A 20,531-nucleotide genomic window follows, 5' to 3' on the forward strand; every position below is an offset into this window, starting at 1 on the left:
ACCCATTTTTTGTTAGGCAGTTTTTCTATTTCAATCAAACTGCTTGGAAACTGTTTAAAACATAACAAAATCTCCTAGTTGTACCAATAATAAAAAGAAAATTCTACCACCTTGCCCACAACTTTTAATAACATTTTAATAAAGTAATATAAATACAATAGTTCCCTGCTAAAATAGTAACCAATGCTAGTACTGATTATAGTGTATTCATTAAAATCATTCATTATTCCCACCTGGTTCTTCACTAACAACGTTCTTGCCTTGTTGAAGTTAAACATGCTAATGGCCCTGGCATTAGTTAATGAGCAATTTCAAATCCCAAGAGGGCAAAACAAACTCGGCCAAGTCGCAATCTTTTCGCCCACCAGATTGGCATGTATCTGCATAAATACATTCATTATACATTGTAATAAGGTTTGGCACTTTTACATAACCAGCCATTTGTCCTCAAATAATATTGTTTGCCCTAGGACGCTAGTCACGAGCCTGGGATTGTTTTTCACATTACTTAAGGCTATACCTAGAGGTTGCGGCATTATCACTTGTAAAATCCATTGGTGATTTGGGGGGATTTGAACCCGGGACCTCAGGGACCGAAGTCTTGCGCTCTAACCACTCGACAGCTCGACCCCCATCCTCAAACAATAATAAGAAACTATGAGTATTTAATAATAATCTATGTGGGCTGTTAGTTGAATCAATGCAATATAAATCTATGCAGGGACTCTAATTATTGAAGTAGGCATTATCCACATGGGCCAGATTTAGTCTGTTTTCTTACTCAAATACATAGCTGAATATGCATTTTAGTGCATTAATGATGAAGTTATTTAATCAATTTCCATTATTGCACAGTATAATAGTTGATGTATAAAACGTATTTTTTTACAAAAAGTTGCTTTTTCAATTTAGCACGCTGAAACGTTAGAACATTAGAGAGAACCAACAATTTAACATCATTAAACATTGTGGTGGCTTCATTGAACTTCTGGTTGAACTTATTCTTTGAGTTATGTTTATTGTACGAGTATATAACTTTATTTTGCGATTGTTTGTTAGCTATTCCGGTCGTTAATGCATGTTAATGCTTATAATTATTCTGGACATGAACTGCATTGTTTTAATCAGCACATTGTAAGAAATTTAGACGGATTAACATACCAGTCATAAGTTTAATTTATCATTGACACAATACGCAACTTTTTTATAGGTCTAAACATTTAGTAATTTTAAAGAAAAACAACATATATTCAAGAAATAAAATAAAATTCATTGAGCGTTTTACTAAATTTTAGGGGGCTGTGTACATTGTTAAGTATGAGTGAGACAAGGTTCACATTTGTTTTCTTTTGTACCGGCTTTGTATCCCGTGGCCTGCATGAGAAGGACCACACAAGTAGACAATGAATTTATAATTCTCTACTTTGTCAAGTAGACCTTTCAACCGTGAACGCTTGTGAAGGTATTTTGAGACAGGTTTTTAAGAAAACGAATCATATTGACACAGTCATTTTGTAACATGCCATCCTTTGGTTGCATATTAGTCTTTCGTACTATATTTCAGTGACTAATAACTAAAACTATATACAAATTCATAAAAAAAGTTTCATGTTTATATAACAACAAATTTATATTTTAAGCTGTATAAAAAAACTCAAATCTATATTTTCGTCTCAGAAATGTGGTTTCAAGGTGTAGGGATTTTAATTTGAATAAGTATTCATATAAAAATTACTTTTAGGTATACATAAATTTCAAAATTTACCCCGTGATGTAGTACATATTTAATGACGGTTTTAGTAGTGATTCACAAACAATAGCGTGAGATTGGATTCTTTTTTAAATTTTAAATCAAAAAATAAATGTTAGAAAAGTTAAGGAGTTTTAAATCTTTCTACGATATACGATCATCTAGTCCTTTTTCGTAAATTTTTAAGGCCCGTGACCGTTCCGAATGCTATTGCACTGATAATCTCATTCTCACCGCAATTACGATTACGGCGAAAGCTATTACAGACACATTGAATCAAGGTATTCGACTTTCTTTCATACCAGTTTCCTGTGGTGGACACGCCTTCAGGTCTCATACAGGAAGCTGTCGTATCCGCGGCGATGTCACCGCTATGGTAGGATAGGCTGCATGCTGATGCGTCCTCACAACAGCTACATGTCTCTGAAGCATGCCAAAGTGTTGTCCAAAATTCATTAGAAGGTTTTATAGCAATCAATGCTAACGATTTTTGTAATTGAGAAAATTAAACATTTTAAAAGGGAAAGCGGTCACTTATGTCAATTATGTGGCGGGAATTGCCCCCTATCCTTCCCGCACCGCATAAGTAGTAGCACTTATGAAAAGGTTCGTTTGTCATAAGTGATTTGTCTTTGTGTAATTTTCTGCATAGGTGGACAAGCATTGGTATATAAATACTTAGTTAGACTTCGTAGTTATATATCAACGAGATCTACAGCCAAAGTGTGCTCTGAACCACTAGGCTGTAAAGATAAATCGCATCATCGAATGGCATCATTTCAACTCGAGTATCTAAGATATGAAGCGTATTACTTTTGATAATTACCTTAATGATTGTAAGTTACACGTGACATATTGCGACATTAACATAATTTATTATATAGATAGTCCTTACGTTGAAATAAAAAATCATAACTATTAAAGGTTAGTGTATAAATTACGTTCTTTGTTATGGTTTTGTTTTCTTAATTCAATTTTTTGGTACATGGCGTAGTTAAATAAAATCGAACCAGCAATCATGAGGTTTGAATGTGAGCAATAAAGACTACTATCACTCACACATTTGGCCACCACTCGACATTTGGGTATACAGTTGGATTGACAAGGAAAACATGTATTTCTGTATTGCATTTGTCCATATCCCTCCCCCCCTCACTATATGAAAAGCCAACAATATATCCCTATTGTATATTCCACCATGATCCAAACAAACCTAATCCCAATGTCCAAAGGTGTGCTACTCGTCTGAAAATCATATTTTAGATGAAGGTGTGCGGCGCCTCGAGAGATGCCCAATTAGCTTCGGTTGAGAAGTGAGGCTCAATTAGGCCTAATCAGTGACCCTTGTAAGTACTGATAGCGGGGTCAAGGTCACGGAGCGCCGCTCATATCTCGCAGCCCTTCCAAATTGGCCAGAAAGTTAGTCTTAACCGTAGGTAACAAAACTAAAAATGTAATAGTGGAAGAGTTAGGACAAATATGTTTTAGTACAGATATGGTTATTCGAATTAATTAATCTTAAGGTAAAATTCGTTAGATAATCGTTTATGTAAGAATAATTCTTTCGTAAATAATAATCACTAATTAATTGTTGATTTTTCAGGAAAGCTTCTTTGTAATGAAGTTACAAAATAAAGTTTATTTATAGTTGATAAATACACAATTAGTGGGTAAAGTTTTAAATTTTCATTCATCAAAGTCCAGGTTCTCGAAGTAGGACGATGCACAAACCCATCAGTTATTGTCTTAATTATGTTGATATATTTATGCAATGGAACACTTGACTGTCTCGAGTCTCTAGTTATATCCTTAACTAACCCAAATACTTCATGGTATTCAAATGTGTAATTTTCTATTATTTTATTTATGTCCTGTTTAAGAAATTAATTAAAAAGACTATTTTAAAAAGTTTGTTTACCTTACTTTAAGTAGTTCCCGTTATTTCGCGTTGAGCTTTAAAAAAATGTTAGAATATAGTAAATCATGCCTACAAGGTTTTTACTTTGATACGTGTATAAACTGTAAAAATCTCAGAAGAGTGAAATTGCAGACGTAACCTTTAACCTTTTATGCTTTTATGCTCCTTCTATGATATTACCCAACGTAATACAATTACTTTGTGATAGCCCTGTTGGTTGTAGAAACTAAACTTATCATACACCTTTGATAAAAACTTATTCTTAATAAATTAATTAACCAAAATGTTTAAAAATGTTTAAAAATTAAAATGTTGTTGTGTTGTAAAAATTAAAATTAAAATTTATTCTTTCTATTTACGTTTGGCAAAAATATTAATCTCTAAAAGAAGAGACCTAGTTGCCACTATAATTATATCAAAAGGATTTTGGGTACTTTGGTATTATACCAATCACATCTAATAACATAACCTCACCTAAGGGTGGACTTTGTTTTAGGTTAGGTTAGGAAGATTTTGTAAACTAATTTTAATGTTATTTAGAAGTCGATTTATCGGTGTAGTCGGTGTAATACCAAATTACTAGATTTTGATATTAAATTACAAAATGTAATCTTAATCCAAATATAACCCTAGACAAGCAAAGCAACTAAATGCTAAAGTCATCTCCACGTATCAGTGTTAACCAAGAAGCTAGATGATTGTGGGATTTAAATGAAGTAATTTGTATAAACGTATCATCCAGCCCTCGCTCTCGGGTAGATTATTAATCTCAGGCTTATAAGCCAAGTTTCAAGCCACCATCTATATCTGTGACTGCTAATGAGCGGGTTTAGTCCTAAGCTAACGCTCTTCATTTGATAAAGTTGATTATTTTGCAGACAGATTTAATAACTTTTTCGTCGATTGTGCTTTTTGTGCCACGATGTGTTAAAATATGAATAAAACTATTATGGGGATTTGAGAGAGGCTTTTTCGTTCCGCGGATCTTTCATTTTATTCTTGAATTTCAAAATATATGTAAAATCTGTCTGTCTATCGAGTATGACCAAGTCTTTAACCAATAAAAAAGGACAACTTATTGTAAGATAATTTTTCACAAGAAACTATTGCTATAACCAAAACGAGGGAATCATAATCTTAATCTGCAGTACACGTTGTGCCTTGTTCAACTTTGTTCTCCTTTAAAACTAAATACTACAGCTATATTTAGTTGTTACATCTACTTTAGTATCTAAAATTCTACGATGTTACGTCACGCTTGATTTATTCGATAATACAAACCTAGCTCCCACTAGGAATGAGCCTCGATAGCTCAACCATCGATGTACCGATAACATAATCGTAAAAACATCGATATTTTTTAGGGCTAAAACATGGATTTTTTTAATTTTTCGTTTGCTCTCTGTACTGTAACAGCTAATCAACCTAAAACTAATATAATTCAGACATGGAAAACATCGATATTTCAATATTTAAGCAAAAACATCGATATTCGACACAATCATCGATGTAACAAAAACATCGGTAATCTACGATCGATGTAAAAAATATCGATGTCACGAAAATATCGACAATCGATGGTGATCCCTACTCCCAATACCTCAATATTGTCTTGTGTGTCTGTGGCGCCGTCTAGAGAACACTTACGGCTTTCCTGCATTGCCACTACGTGCCACATGTGCCACGAGTATCCACTGATGTCAGAGCTACCAAGGTCAAGATCATCAAAGGCAGATTGGTTACTTTCTTAGAACCGAACGTAAAAACCAGTAACTAGTTGTTTCTAACAATAGTTGATTGTGATTTGATGACACAAAAGTGATGGGAAGTGTATTTCAGTTAATTGTTTTATAAATGGTACGTTATTTGTCGGTTTGGATTCTGCTGAAGGATGTTTGTAATTTTGATAATATTTGGTGGGTTAAGAATTTGTAGGAGGCTTTAATACGCTTAAAAAGTAAAATGATGTATATATAAAGTAAATAGCAATCGTCTACTGAGAGGTTTTTTTTGTTTCTACTATGTCAAAATCTACTAGTAAATCCAACGTGTTAAAATACCTAGGAATTGTTGTATTGTAGTAAATTTCCTTTTAAGCGAAATTGCAGTTCGTCTTTGGTCACACAATTAAAACGGTCATTAAACTGGATGAGAATCAATTTAGATGAGCCATAATAAGTTACAATCAATGAGCGTATGTTCATTCACTACCCTACACTATTATTTTGTAGGTTAACAGAAAGAAAGACCATGTCCTAAGTTCGCCTCAATAAATAAGCATTTTAATTTCATTACATGTTTATAAACAGTCTTCTGTTGGTATATTTTAACGTTAAATAACCCTAAATAACAATCATATTACTTTATGTTGTACATAATGAACGTTGGTGATGAACATTTTTTAATAATTACGACATAAAGTAGTTATTTTTGATTAATAATTGTTTTCCGAGCTTAAAATTTACTTTTCCTTCCTTTTAATCGGTTCTCTATTTGTCCACTATGCGTGTTAGTTTTTGATTACGGTTTATTTATATTTTGGAAATCAGCTGTTGTTATAAGTTAACAATCTAAACGTAAACATAAATATGCATTAGCTAGATATTCTGTGTCTTAGTTTTAATATTTTTTTGAAATACTTTTCAATGAAATGGCGACCATACAAAGTAGGTATTTTAAGCCAAGTATGAATGGAGATGAGTGGCGCGATATTGTAGTCTTGTTAGTGACTAAGGCCGACATATTCCTTAGACACAGCTACGTTTGGAGTGTTTACCGAACAATGAACATGTAGTTTTCATGTTTTCGTGAACATTTGCAAAAACGTGCTTTTACTTTGATATTCAAGTAACTTTAATTAGGACAAATAATAAGTTTAATATCATCCTGTAGGTTAGTATTTTTGCGTCGTGATGAAAAGTATCATATTTTATAACCTGTACCAAAAGTGATTTCCGACAATCCGCCACTTATTTCCACCTTCGGTTTAACCTTGTGCGTGAAAATAGCTCTAAATGCTCGGCTTTTCCTCATAGATGAAACTTGATCGTGCACCGGAATATGTCACTTTCGGTACAACCTGTGAAATATATTATTATTACTATTTTACTATGGTCAGCTTTTACACCTTGCAAATCGTATGAATTTGTTGTTTTAACTTAAAATCCATAAAAATGAAATGCTTGAATTTTTTTACAAATATTTTAGATTTAGTTTTTTGCTAAAATGTATGTATAGCATGCTTATTTTAAATTTAGCTTCGGATTAGTTGAATGGGTTGTAATTTAAATATTTGTTTTAAATTCGAAACTTTGTTTTAAACTGAAAGTTAGTTTCTTCCGGAGCGTAGAACAAGGTCACTCTAAACTGTGATAGTAATTTTATTCTTTCGACCAGGAACCAGTTTCGACCCGTAGGTGTGTTACAACCGCCTACTGACGGACCAGATACTAGCAAGGTCGGCCTAAACTGTAATTTGGCATAGCCAAATTCCTGGGCTCTTGTTTTTTTACACAGCCAAAGAAGACGTTCCTCGAAGCATGCTGAAAACTAAGAGATACCATTAAAATTAAGTCAAATCAGTAAAAAATCTGTACACTTTTAAACGCCTGTCAATGTTTTTTGTTTATGTTAAAGGGTACCATGCATGTTACATGTAGTCCATTGAGTCTTGTCCACCATCATTCGTAAAGTTTTAGGTTTTTAGACGTGTAAAATGTGAAAATCATCTTCTTTTCGCCATCGTCCATTTTATGCATACATTAGGCCTACTAAGAGAGTTGTGTTGTACGTTATTTGTTCTAACCTGATTGTGACGAAGTTTAATATTTTGTCATGCAGAAATAAGTTTAATATTTTTATTTGGGTTTATAACAAAAAATCAAATGAATTTCATACATACATGTCGACTCACAAAAAAAAAGGAAAAACTAAATGGAAAAACTATTTTACTAGGGTAAAAATCATTAATAGTGTGTACATTGGGAAACATTTAAAATCCTTAATCTCAAACTGTGATACATAATAACCTGTTTTTCGACCGGAATTATGAATTTCCTAAGAAAACTCTTAATGGATACAACTAACATATTGCGGGTTTTTGCTTACTGTGAGTAACTTGAGTATACAGCTTTGATTACCCACAAGGCTGATTTCAATTGTGTTCCACTATACGAACACAAGGCTCGTTAGTAGTAAAAAAAAGATTCTTTATGAGAAAGTTGTATAAAGTTATGCATTAGTTACGTATAGATCCGAAATAATGTTTAGTATTAAGACAATCTACTTATAGGAAACAAACCAATGCAAATTTCTAAAACGTCTTAAAATAAATGAAAATTACAATACCAAAATATCAGCTATATCTTACCCAGTATTAAATATACATTGTGTATAAATTTCATGCTAATTTGTCTCCCCTCTTATTAATTTATCCTGTTGCCTTATACTCTTTATTATAGATGGATAGAACTTTATTATAGATTCGCAATTCACATCATAATTTTCAAGTAAACCCTTTTCAACTTTTTTTTATAATTCCAGTGTAACTTAGAAAAAAGTTTTTTTTGACCTCAAAGATCTATCTCAAATATCAATACGAAACGGTGGTCTAAAACAAAACCAACTTAAAATAACTAAATGAAACAAACGACGAGATCAATATAAAATTGATCACATACTTGCTTACTTACCTCGACGATTACTTATAACACATTTTTTTATTCCACCTAGACACTATATCTAAAGCTATTAAAATTGAATTAGCAACTCCATCCTAGATGTTTTCCTAGTCTGTAAAGTAAGGCAAAGCTACATCTAACTGTAGGGACTAGTCAAAGACAGGTGTGGCTGTATTTAAATATTTAATTGTCTTCCCAGCCGCTGCCTCGGGCTAGTTTGTCCGCAGCTATTATAGCCGAACAGCCTGCGGGTATTATCATGCTTTAGTACAACGTTGTCAGAGTACTCTCAGCTGGTGAAACTCCCGCCAAAAATAAAATTGTATTTGTTGAACATATGTTTTAAAAGTGTTTTTGCTTTGTATTAATAAAAGGTTAAATATTAACGCTGTCAAGCTATACATTTTTGTTTGTGGTGCTGGTTGGAAACCTTAAGGTTTATTTAAAAATAAAATGTGAAGTAGATGAAAGTATCTTTAGAAGCTTAAAACAATGATTTTTGGTTCGTGGAAGGTTTTTACAGTGGTGACTAAACTAAACAAAGTAATAATAGTCAGACGAGTAATAAATATAGGACGGAAAGTCTACGAACAACGGTCTAAAATGGTAATTAATTCCTTGAACCTAATATTAGTCTTATAGTTGATAGCATTCAATAATGTTCATAAAAGTCAAAGAAATGTCATAATCACTCCTCTTTATTCATATACATGTGTTTTTTTTACATGAACTTGTTATTACATGAACAAGTTATTTCGTTGAATGGAAGAGACTAGAGTAGGAAAAAGCAACAACCACATATCAATAAAATGGAAACATACTTTTTCATCCTAGATAGGTTTTGTAGCAGGCACAAATTTTCGGAAACAAACTACACGCAGGGGAATATGAATCCTTTCAACATTATAAAGCCTGAAACACCACCTGCTTCCTCGCTGCAATGTCAAAGTGCATTAGAATTTTCATTTCTATCATCCAAGAGGACTGTAAATTGCAATTGCATTCATCCAAGATTTAGGTAATAATTTAATTATCTTTGCAAGGAAGTGGTTATGCTTTTTATCTTGAATCCTAAAAATACATTTAGTGAATAATAATTTTTATATAAAAAAATAATTGGTCACGATATATATTAAGTGTAATGTCAAATTGTACTATAATTGAGAAAAAAAAACTCAATTTAATCAATTTAAAGTTAGTTTTAGTAAAAAGTAACTGTTTAATTTATTTAATTTGGGAATTCGGAATGTTTTATAATACTTTTGAATTAACACTTTGTTCCATCTAAAGCAATCTTATTTTTCAGTTATAAACGGGTAAACATTTTCATACAATTAAAGATATGGTATAATCATTGACTATTTGATAAGAATGTGGAAGCTTTGAGAATTTGCATTATTCATTAAGCAAAGGAAGAACCGAATCAATTCCGTAATGCGTTATCTTTGCCATTTTAATTTTCACTAAATAACCAATACAATACTGCTAGTGCTTGCCAAAACATTTTAAAAAGTGTCGGTTTGATCCAGAGGAAAGCCTAAAATTGTTTGATGATTCGAAACTGGAGTACTTCCTAAGAGCTGGTCTAGTATTATGGCACGGGGCTTCAGTATCCGAGGACTCGGGTTCAAATCCCACTAAACACCAATTTATTCTTGTGATAATTTTACAACCTTAAGGCCTAGCCTGAAGGAATGTGTAAAACAATAATGTGCTAAAGCATAGTAAATGGGAAAATAGTATCACAAATTACTTACAACCAAATGCAACATAGATATTACTTATCCCTGTAAACAGTACTCTGATGTTTAGATGTTTAATTTTAATGTTGCTCATAAATTAGTTAGTTAGCAAACAAAAAAATAAACCAAAATCAGCCCTTAAAGTGCATTAATCTTACCAATCTTTTTTTGTAACCATTTCTCTAACATTTACTTTTATAAACTATTCTTACAACCAAAAATAATACGTAATTATATTTCTCTTTCACATAGACGGAGTTACTCTGAAGTTGTCATCTTTTACAAAGTTTTTCCTAAGCTGTAATGTCAAAACGTGCAATATTTTACATTGTATGCAATTTTAAACAACTCTCTAGGCGTTGGTAATTAAATGTTGACTCGCGAACAACAATCTACTGCTACTCGGTCCAACTAGCCACAAATGAGTGGCTAATTATCACAGCGGCAAGATGCGAGGCTCAATTAGATCTTAATCACTGACCCATGAGAGTGTTGATAGCGTTGGCGAGGTCATGGCCTTCTGCAAACAAGCGGTTTGCTCTGCAAATATTAAGGGGCTGAAGTTTGTTGAAATAGCTTTTGGTGTAACGTAATCTAAATAATATATACAAGGAAATAGTTTTTTTTTTTATTGTGTATAAAGGTTATGTGGATCGTTTGTATGAGTACAGATGTATTTGGCCATTTCAATGATCAATTAAAAGATTTAGGATAGTATAGATACAAGGGTGGCCACTTTACCATATGATTAAGCAGCGCAATATACAGGGTGTCCATAAAAACGTTTAAGGACTTTGGGAACTGAATCCTTATACTAGGAAGAAAACACTTTATGTGAAGGTATGTCCAAAAATGCATATTTATCCATATATCAACCATTTAGTATTTTATACATAACTCTATTTTATCTGTTAAGATCTGTATGGACCCTGTATACGTATTTTATTTATTCATATGTATGAAGAAGTAAATATTGTGCTTTCTAATTAATTCTTTGGCCAGATTAAACAAAACTACAACAATAGCGAGGAATTACAAATGGCAATCTTGCAAATAAATAAATAAAACAATATATACTGAAAGCGTTTAAATGCCATCCACTGAAAGACAGACTATGGCACTAAGAGAGAATTTATTTAGAACCAATAACCAAATTCGTATTGAGATTTGCGGAGTTAATCTTATTAACTGAATAATAATAAATAAAATAAATACGACGATTGAGCTTTCGGTATTGTGTACTGAAATGTAAATAGTTTTATTTTATTCCATATTATGGAATTTATTAAAAGCTCACTAATCAAATTGCAAATTGATTTGAGCTTTTGGGGTGTTAAAGTAATATACCTTTTTTTACATGCTCATTAATCTTGCATTTGGTATGAAAAAATGTAATAAACGTTATCAAGAATCGATGTAACCTATAAAGCATTTCACATTGCACCTAAAGCTTTAAACTATGCAAATTTATGAACGTGTCATCAAATAAACAAATAAGCTTGGAACTTGGACTGATGTGAAGTATTGTTAATCTCATTCTCATGAGGAAAGTTTCAAGTTACTCCGTAAATACAAACTTGCTAATGAAGGAAACTTATCAGAGATTTGTCACCTTTCTCTCTAATTCAGCTTTTGTTCGTCGTTCTATAAAAATAATAGAAAAAAATGTCAATATACCTTTTTGTTTAAGGTTAAGATTATTAATAGGCCTATACTTAATTTTGCCTTTTTGATCGATGTAATTTTTTTAAGTGTTTGTTTAAGCAACAAAATATTTAACAAAAAATTAAAAATAAAATAATATTTATTACGAATGTTGTATAATGGCCTACCTCGGAAGATTAGGAACTACAAATCCTTTAGTTAATTCAGGGCTGCAATAAAAAAATATTGTAAAATTTGTTTTAGCCTTCTCTGTATATTCTTTGTGTAAATATTTTAGTTTTGAATTAGACTTGAGTAAGTTTGGATAACTTGTACATGGAACTCGCTCGTAAATAAATGCCTTGTAATTTATTTATTAAAATAGCGGATCTGCCATAGCAATTGATCGAGAAAACCACACAAAACACTTTAATTCACATTGATCACACGATATATCCATGAAACCTAAAAGGCATTCTCAATTCGAAAAGAGCTGTAGGTGTAGTAACGTAATTTATTTTCAAGTTACTAAACCTAACCACAAATTTTTCTTGATCTACTAAATCCCTTAAAATTAAAATCCTCAGCCAACCTAGGTTGGACCATTGTAATCTGTTCACGTGGCCTGGCTCCAGTTTTGGCAGTAGGTGTTTAAGACTCCTACGGACGATCTAGAACTTATCAAAATTACTAACCTGCCCTTGAATCTTAAACACAGCCTTATTGGCGATGAATAGGCGAATTTCATAACCTCCAAACCACGAAAGTTTAGTTTTGTCCACAAAGCACGCTGTTATACTTGCTAATTGTGTTTAGAAAAAACTACCGTATTGAATATGAATGAAGGACGTAATATTCACTACTATATTAACTACTAGTTAGTACGTTGAACACATTTCAAACCGAATATGGACGCAAGTGATTGTTACATTGAGTGTGACTATCTGTATGGATTTGTTACTTATTGTTATCAACTGTTTCCTAAGCATTATCAAGGACAATAATGAAACTACAATCATAACTTACGGGATTGATTGCAATAGTATGCACCTGACGAGCATATAAGTTTTTATTTGAAAGTAAGACAATACAGTCATATAATATATGTTACTCGTGTCTTCAATCACGAATTACTAAATTATTGAAAAAAATGAACTCACATAGTATTTACTCAAATAATTTCATAGTAAAATATTTATATGAGTGAGCCTAACGGTCCTCAGTCTCGTCCAGAAACATTTTAGGAGTCGTATCGGGGAAGTGAACCCGCGACATTGCTACCTTGGCTTCCCCATCAGTCGTTCTACCATCCTACTACCATAAATGTGCAAATTTGTCTACTCTATACCGTTCACAAAATTTAGATAGTTTTAGGGGAAGTTTCCCAACCATTTATTTTTGCTTAGTGAAAATGTTGCAGCTGATAGAACTTTTTACAACATTCAGCTGTTGAAAGGTAGGATCAAGTGAAGAGGATGGATTTCTTCCTCTAAAACCATATATATTTTATTAACTGGGTTAATGAGTCAACAGTATAAGAATACGCTGCGGCAAAGTTGAATTAAACACATAACATCACTGAGTAAATTTTAAAGAAACATAGACATCTGATGGATTGCATATGTCCGATTGTTCCGAAAAGGCTAAATTTTAATAGTTTGTTTAAAGTTGAGAAAGCTTAGTGCCATTAGTGGTATTTATAAACTGTGAACCTGACTTAATGTTATTGACAAATAACAACAGAAATATTACTAATAGGTTGAAATCCTGTATAAAACCTACTCTAAAACAAAGAAAATAAATAAATGTCACGCTCCACATATGAGTAAGGGGGAACGAGCTGGTCTAGTGGTTAGAGCGCGGGACTCTGGTTCCTGAGGTCCCGGGTTCAAATCCCGAAAAATCACCAATTGGTTTTATCTAAGTGATAAGGCTGCAACCGCTAGGTCTAGCCTGAAGTAATGTGAAAAACAATCCCAGGCTCGTGCCTAGCGTCTTAGGAAAAAAAAGACTGTACGTATGAGTAAATATGGCGAAACTCAAGTCACATACATTTCATACCCTCTGAAACTCTTTAACTAATCGTACAAACAACGGATTAATAAGCGAATTACCTTTACACGAATAACTTTTACACCAGATTTGTTCACGTGTAAAAAGATACAAACGGTAGAAATTTATACCGTTTTGTCTTGCAACTTCACGCTCTATATGCTTGAAGGTTTTCTCAACAAGTAACAAAAGTCAAGAAGTAAACAGTAAACAGTACGCTCGGGAGCCTTTGAACTTCTTCCATATATTACCTGTTTGCCTACACAGGAGCTTTGAAATTGCTCCGCTGGTTTGTGTGTTTACACGCTCGAATTTGGAAATGTGTCTATGACACGTTTGAAAGTAAGTTATTCTTACATAGATTGTTAGAAATTGTTTAATTCAAGTTAATTTATTGGATTCGTTGAACAATCTTTTCGTTGAATGTCAATCTTCCACTTCTATTGCTTATGAACCGGTAACAAAAAATGTAATGGGGTTTTTCTTTAACGTTTACTAGGAGTACCTGTGCCGTTTAGCACTAAATAATATTAAACTAAGTTAGTAAAGTAATCAATATAAGGTAAGTAGTACAACATGCCTGCAATTAAGCATACATTTTCCAGCTTAAGAATTCTCTTTGAAATACACAATGGATTACGTTTCCAGCGTTTGTAATTATGCTTTATAAATATCCTCGTGGCAAAAGTGTTGCTGGATAACCGATAAGTTACTTGGCGGGTGGAAAAGATTGGGTAGAATAAGGCTAAGCTAGTCAGGTTTGCCTTATTTTACAACTAAATCGACCTCTTTGAGCTTGGTATCGTTAGGTGGGTAATTAAACATGCTAAATAAAAGTGTTCTTGACATACGTTAATAAAATCAGCCATATTTTAGTAATTTAAGTTAAAAGTGTTAAAACTGCCGGCATTTTGACGATAAAAAATATAATTGTTTTTTACTGCCTCTTGGCACAATTATGTGCAAGGTTTCTTTACAGTAGCCTGAATAATTCTTGAGATATAAATTGATTTGTAAAAATTACAAAATGGCGTCTAGTGGCCAAACGATTTTTTTACCTATGTTTATATTAACTTTTTGTTATTTATTAGTACTATCATCCCCTGAAGTTTGTGACACCCTTTTTGAACACCCTGTATAACCAAACGGTAAAAATCCTGAAATTAACACTAGAATAATAGAAACTGAATTTTGCCGACACTAGCGATCAGTGTCACCGGACATAAAATAAACACAAAAAATAGCTTCAAAGTTTACAATAGGGTAAGAAGTCTACTATTTGTGCTGGTTAGTCTATGCCAATCGTCAAAGTCGGAGTTAAGTTCATCACGTAATCACCAAGTGTAAGCTATTTTTCTCTAAATAACAACAATGTACTGTGAAACTACTAAGCGATTTTTTTCAATTGACATACTACTTAAACAATGTTGTCTGTTGCAAATTACTTGGTTAAATAACAGATTACGTCAGACCTAAGTAAGTAGCCACTGACTACTGACCAACTCGTTGTTGTCCTGACCATGCTGGGAACACAAACCACTTATTGTCTATCGGCGCCACGAGTACACCGAGTATGTGTTGAGCTGTCTAGAAAAATTCTCTGAGAATTAGAACCACAAATTAGCTATGGTCTAATGTTAAAATACGATTGATAAGGCAACGATAATTTCTGAAAATATTAATGTGGTTTATAATCGCTCTCGAGATCGTTCTTATAAAATTTAGATACATTAGGCAATTCAAAATTGACCAACGACACATAATATGATTGATTTTTAGAGTATAAAATATCCTCAACACGTTAAATTGTGACATATTTATTTTCAATCATCTCATTGTTTTGAGGCTCAAGCCAAGTATTTTTTTACATTAATTCAGGCTAGGTTTGAACATTGTAGCAATATCACTTACATAAAATGCATTGCTGATTGGCGGAATTTGAACGCGGGACCTTGGGGGCCGAAGTGCCTTGCTCTACCACTAGACCAGCTTGCTTCCTAAGCATTATTCATCTTACCAAGCAGAGAAAAATTTGATTTAAATCAATATCCTTGATCTCTTCTGACCCATAATTTAATAAATCCTAAAGTTGTGTACTAATGAAATTATAACATAATATGTTGACTGAAATTATGTCAGCGTAAATTAACGCTAGAAAAAGCGAAGTACAGTTTTAAAAGGAGTGTTTTCAAAGACAAAAGGTAATGTTTCAACCTTTCAAGACCTTTGTTGAAGCAAGTATGTTTGATCTTTCTCCGTGTTACAAGTATTTGTAAAACGACAAAAAGTATTTAAAAGGTAAATTTATCATCCGTTAACTATTTTCTTTAACATTTAAGCATTAGTCAGTTGAAAATAAAAAAGTCTCATTAACAGACATGCTCAATTAACATATAAATGATCTCTATCTAATTATTGTTTGTGAAAGATTCAGTCGAGTCAATTCTATAGTATTTACAAAGTTGTCATCAATCTAGCCGCAACTAGTCTCGAATCTTTTGATATCACCCAGAGCTGTCGAAGTCAGAGGTTAATGTTATCGTTTCTTGCAACAGCTTGACTGCGAGAACGGTCTGTTTTAAATCAAACGTTCCGCGAATACTAGCTTCTTTGATAAACTAGGCTTAAAAACACATGGAACTTGTGACCGATTGAACTGGTTTTGAGTAAACAAAGCATAAATTCCGTTTCAATGGAAAATTATTACATTATATGCAAATTAAGATGCAAAGATGTTTTAATAATTCATTTCAGTTGTGTACGAATATAACGTGTTGACATTGGTTGAACTAAAAATATGGTTTTGAAAATTTAAGTAAAAGTTTCAATCAAGTAGGGTTGTTTTATCCATGCTATGCTGAGTTTCATTACTGCTCTGGACTGCTATGTGTATTATTACTTGTTAATTACTCAAAAGTATAGCAATAACAATCATTAGGCAATAATTTCATAGTTTCAAGTATTTTTTAGTATCGAAAGTACTGCATAAACGTTTTGGATCATGCTGATAACGTGGAGAGCACCATAATTGAGTACTTCCACAACTCATGTACCAACCTAACAATTAAAACGATTAATACAAATACTGTTCAGACATGAAGTAACACTTCTTTACGACACGTATCTTTTCCGAGAGAGATTTGTTTTGTATTTGGGGAGTGATCTAGTGGTGGAGCTCAGGGTTTAGTCCGTGAGGCCCCGGGTTCAAATGCCGTCTAACACCAATGAATTTTTGCCATCAGATAATGTGACAGAAATATCATATTCAAACAGCTAACGTATATGCAAGTTTTATAAAGAATGTTCAAGGTCTTTGAGTTGTCTTATTCGGAGTATATAGTTATTTTACAGTAAAATTTTGTACAGCAATCTTACAGTTTTTACCTATAATTTATCAGATTAGCCAATAAGGTGGCTCTGTTTGAACCAAATGATACCAACAGCTAACTGACAGCAATCTAATTCCGGCGTTACAGAACCACCTTGTCCCCCCTGGAGGGTGTCTCTTCGACATCAGTATAATTTGCCAGTTGCGGTGGGGATGCGGTTTCACAGGTCAAAGCTGCTTTGCTAACTCAAATAATCTCGTGCTTATCACACCTGGTAATGTATTACAATGATTGACAGGTGGGTGAATGTTGAGGGGAGAGCTATTAAAGAATGTATTTTCAGAGATACAATATATATATATATATATATATATATATATATATATATATATATATATATATATATATATATTTTGACCTGGCCATTACATCTGAACACTTTTGGGTCTAGCTCAGAACTGTTTCATTTTTATGAGGCAAGAACGGAAGTACCAGGACGTTATTAGGCTCAACGCCTTTTGTTATGAGCGGGATTTGAACCCGAGACGTCAGGGATCAAATCCCTGCGTGTTACTCTTAAGAGTCACTCACTTAAAGAGTATATATTACGAATAAACATGGTATTTAAATCCAAGTTAAATATATGTAACTTAGGGGCGCCTAAAAATACCGTTGAAATAAGAAAAACTATTTTAAAAAATTAAAAGGTTTTTTAGTTATATTCAACTCTCAAAAGTTAAAAATGTTGAAGTATTTTTGGTCATTTGTGTTTAAAAGTGATTTCATTGACATAAAAATATATATATTATAAACTTCAGTCTTCAGGTTCAAATTATCCGTATAACAGCTGCAGTTTTCCATAATACAATCAAACTCAAGAAAGAGTGTTTCAATTTAAATAAATATCATACAACTTTTAAACTTTTTTATCGTATGTATATCATTTCAAGTGCTTATAATGTTTAGCACAATAAAATAATCACAATTACAAGTAAAGAAAATTGGAACATTTCCTTGAAATAGGCATTATGATGGGACCTAAATTTCAAATTTCTGCTTTTTCTATGATTACTATAAGACTAAAGACAGTGTTCAGTAGACAAAATATATTTTGGATTAGGTAAATATATAGTAATGTACTATGGATCGAACGCAAAAAGCTGTAATATGATACAGTAACAAATTCGTAAATATTATATTCTTGTTAAACATCAAACTTTTTCCCCCATGCAAACACACAGTTATAATTTGATAAACAAACACAACGAATTAAATTAGTTTATAAAGTTTTATTTAGGCCACATCTCAATTACAAATGACTAATGTTGACAAACCCTCTCGGGAATAGTTTGTACTACTCACTATGCGGGCAAAACCAACATGTTGAAGCATGTATCGGGTTTACTCTATATGTTAACTGACGCGCAGTTGTGTTGTCACTAAAACAAGAAGTATTTTATTTTTTTCACTATAATATTTTAGCTATTACCGTTAAGGTTTTGTTGTTTCTCAAACACATACAGATGGCAGTCATAAATTCAGTCTTTTTCTTCAAATCAAAGCAAGTATTTAAGTATCTGCGATTTTAAAATCTCAACCTTGACAAGTATAGTTGTTTGAAAACTGCCTTTTAGACATGATAATAATGGTTTATATCATTCAAATTTGTCAAATATATATGTGCATATTTGAAATCTGTAAATATTATGTTTCTAATCATTATATCCATAAATTGTCACAAATTTTTTATTTAACACTTACATGTTATTCAATCTTTTATTACCGAACGTAATTGTTACTCTACTCTCCAGTGAGATTTTCCGGGATAGTTCAGAAATTGCAATAAGTCCAGTAAACAAAATCTTTCAATAGTGTTTTTTAAACATATGTAGGATATATTGAATGCTTTTTGTATTAACCATCATATTTTTCGCGCTTAACATAATATATGATATTTTGGGCAAGTGATATTTAGCAAAAAACTGAATCCACCCCAGCCCAATTTTATACCTTTAAAACACCAAATACGAGGTAGATATAATGGACGAAATTATGCACACTAACCCAATCTAGGATAATCTGTCCGACTGATAGCTAAACTGATTGCAACTCAACTTAATTAAACTTTAATCTAACTTCAAAATCTTGCAAAATTTTGGTTTTGTCCAAGTTTGAATTCTATTATGTTGCGTAGTGTTTTCACAATGTCTCGTAAGTAAAAAGTGTAGGTGAAGTAAGTAGTTACGTTGTAATAATACTTCAAAAATTATATAAATATATTAAAATTGCTTAGTTATTGATACCCTTTGTTATTTAATTCATAGAATATCATTTAAATTTTGGTTTTCAATGTAAATGAAAACTTGTAATACTATAAAAGAATATCTCCCAGTATAGCCGTACATTTGAATAAAGATTGATTTCCAAGTAAAGTAAATAGGGATTTTAAATACGTTTGCTATCCTTCAAAGTAAGGCTAATTTATTGCTTAGGAAGTAAAAAAATGTTTGCCTTATAATAAAAAAGTGTAATTCGTAATAAAATTTACAAACTACCAACCCAAATCATAAATAAAAACCCCTAAGATGCACTACTCAATAATTTTTTTCTTGCAATCAGTATTAAAGTGTGTAAATATTAAATTCAAATGATGAACCACCTTACTTGGTCCAGTTATTTATATCATACGCATTTATTTAAATCTTCTTATTTACAAATATTATCTGTTCTTTTGGATTGAGAAATCTTCTTATGGTCTACATCAGAACTATTTGTATATTCAACTACTTTCCTTGGGGATCTTGCTTCAAGGTATGAATGCAAATTGTGAGGTCAAACTATTTGCATTCAAATGAGCTCAATAGGAATTCAAGATCTGAGGGATTGATTGCCGTTTAGTACTACATTTTAGTAATAAAACAAAAGAAGATTTTAAATGAAATTTACAAAGTAGCAATGATATGGTGCATTATTTTTAATTTTTTATAGTTTTGTTATAAAGGACTACTTTGTTCTAAGAGATACAAATGGTGGGGAAGTTGAAAAAAATGCCTCTGTACTCTGAATACGCTGGTTAAATTCCCACAGAACATCGGTGCATTATATATTTATATACATAGTTTTATAGTTATAGTTATATATATACAATATATATATATATATATATATACATAAACATGATACATTTCTAAAAATTACATAATGAAATACCTTGTTATTAGTTTAAAAAGACAAATCTATATAGATTACAGTTTTAAAGTTATTTTTCAAATACTACAATTTAATTAAATCCACATTTGATAATAGTCGAGCTTCAGTTTTCAATCAATTGTATTGAAACTCGTTTTAGCGAATTTCCCATATAGGGAATAAGCTATTACCGTAGGTCTCATGGTAAGACCTGGACCCGGGACCGAT

General features: G+C 32.1%; 1 protein-coding gene across 1 annotated transcript in view; it reads left to right on the forward strand.

Moving 5' to 3' along the window:
- Positions 1-20,531, forward strand: part of LOC128996179 (thrombospondin type-1 domain-containing protein 4-like) — a 521,245-nt gene that overhangs the window by 14,232 nt on the left and 486,482 nt on the right. The window lies entirely within an intron of this gene.

The sequence above is a fragment of the Macrosteles quadrilineatus genome, unplaced genomic scaffold (assembly GCF_028750875.1).
Source record: "Macrosteles quadrilineatus isolate MER2022 unplaced genomic scaffold, UCM_ALF_1.0 Scaffold_6__1_contigs__length_79288215, whole genome shotgun sequence".
In the NCBI taxonomy this organism is placed as follows: Eukaryota; Metazoa; Arthropoda; class Insecta; order Hemiptera; family Cicadellidae; genus Macrosteles; species Macrosteles quadrilineatus.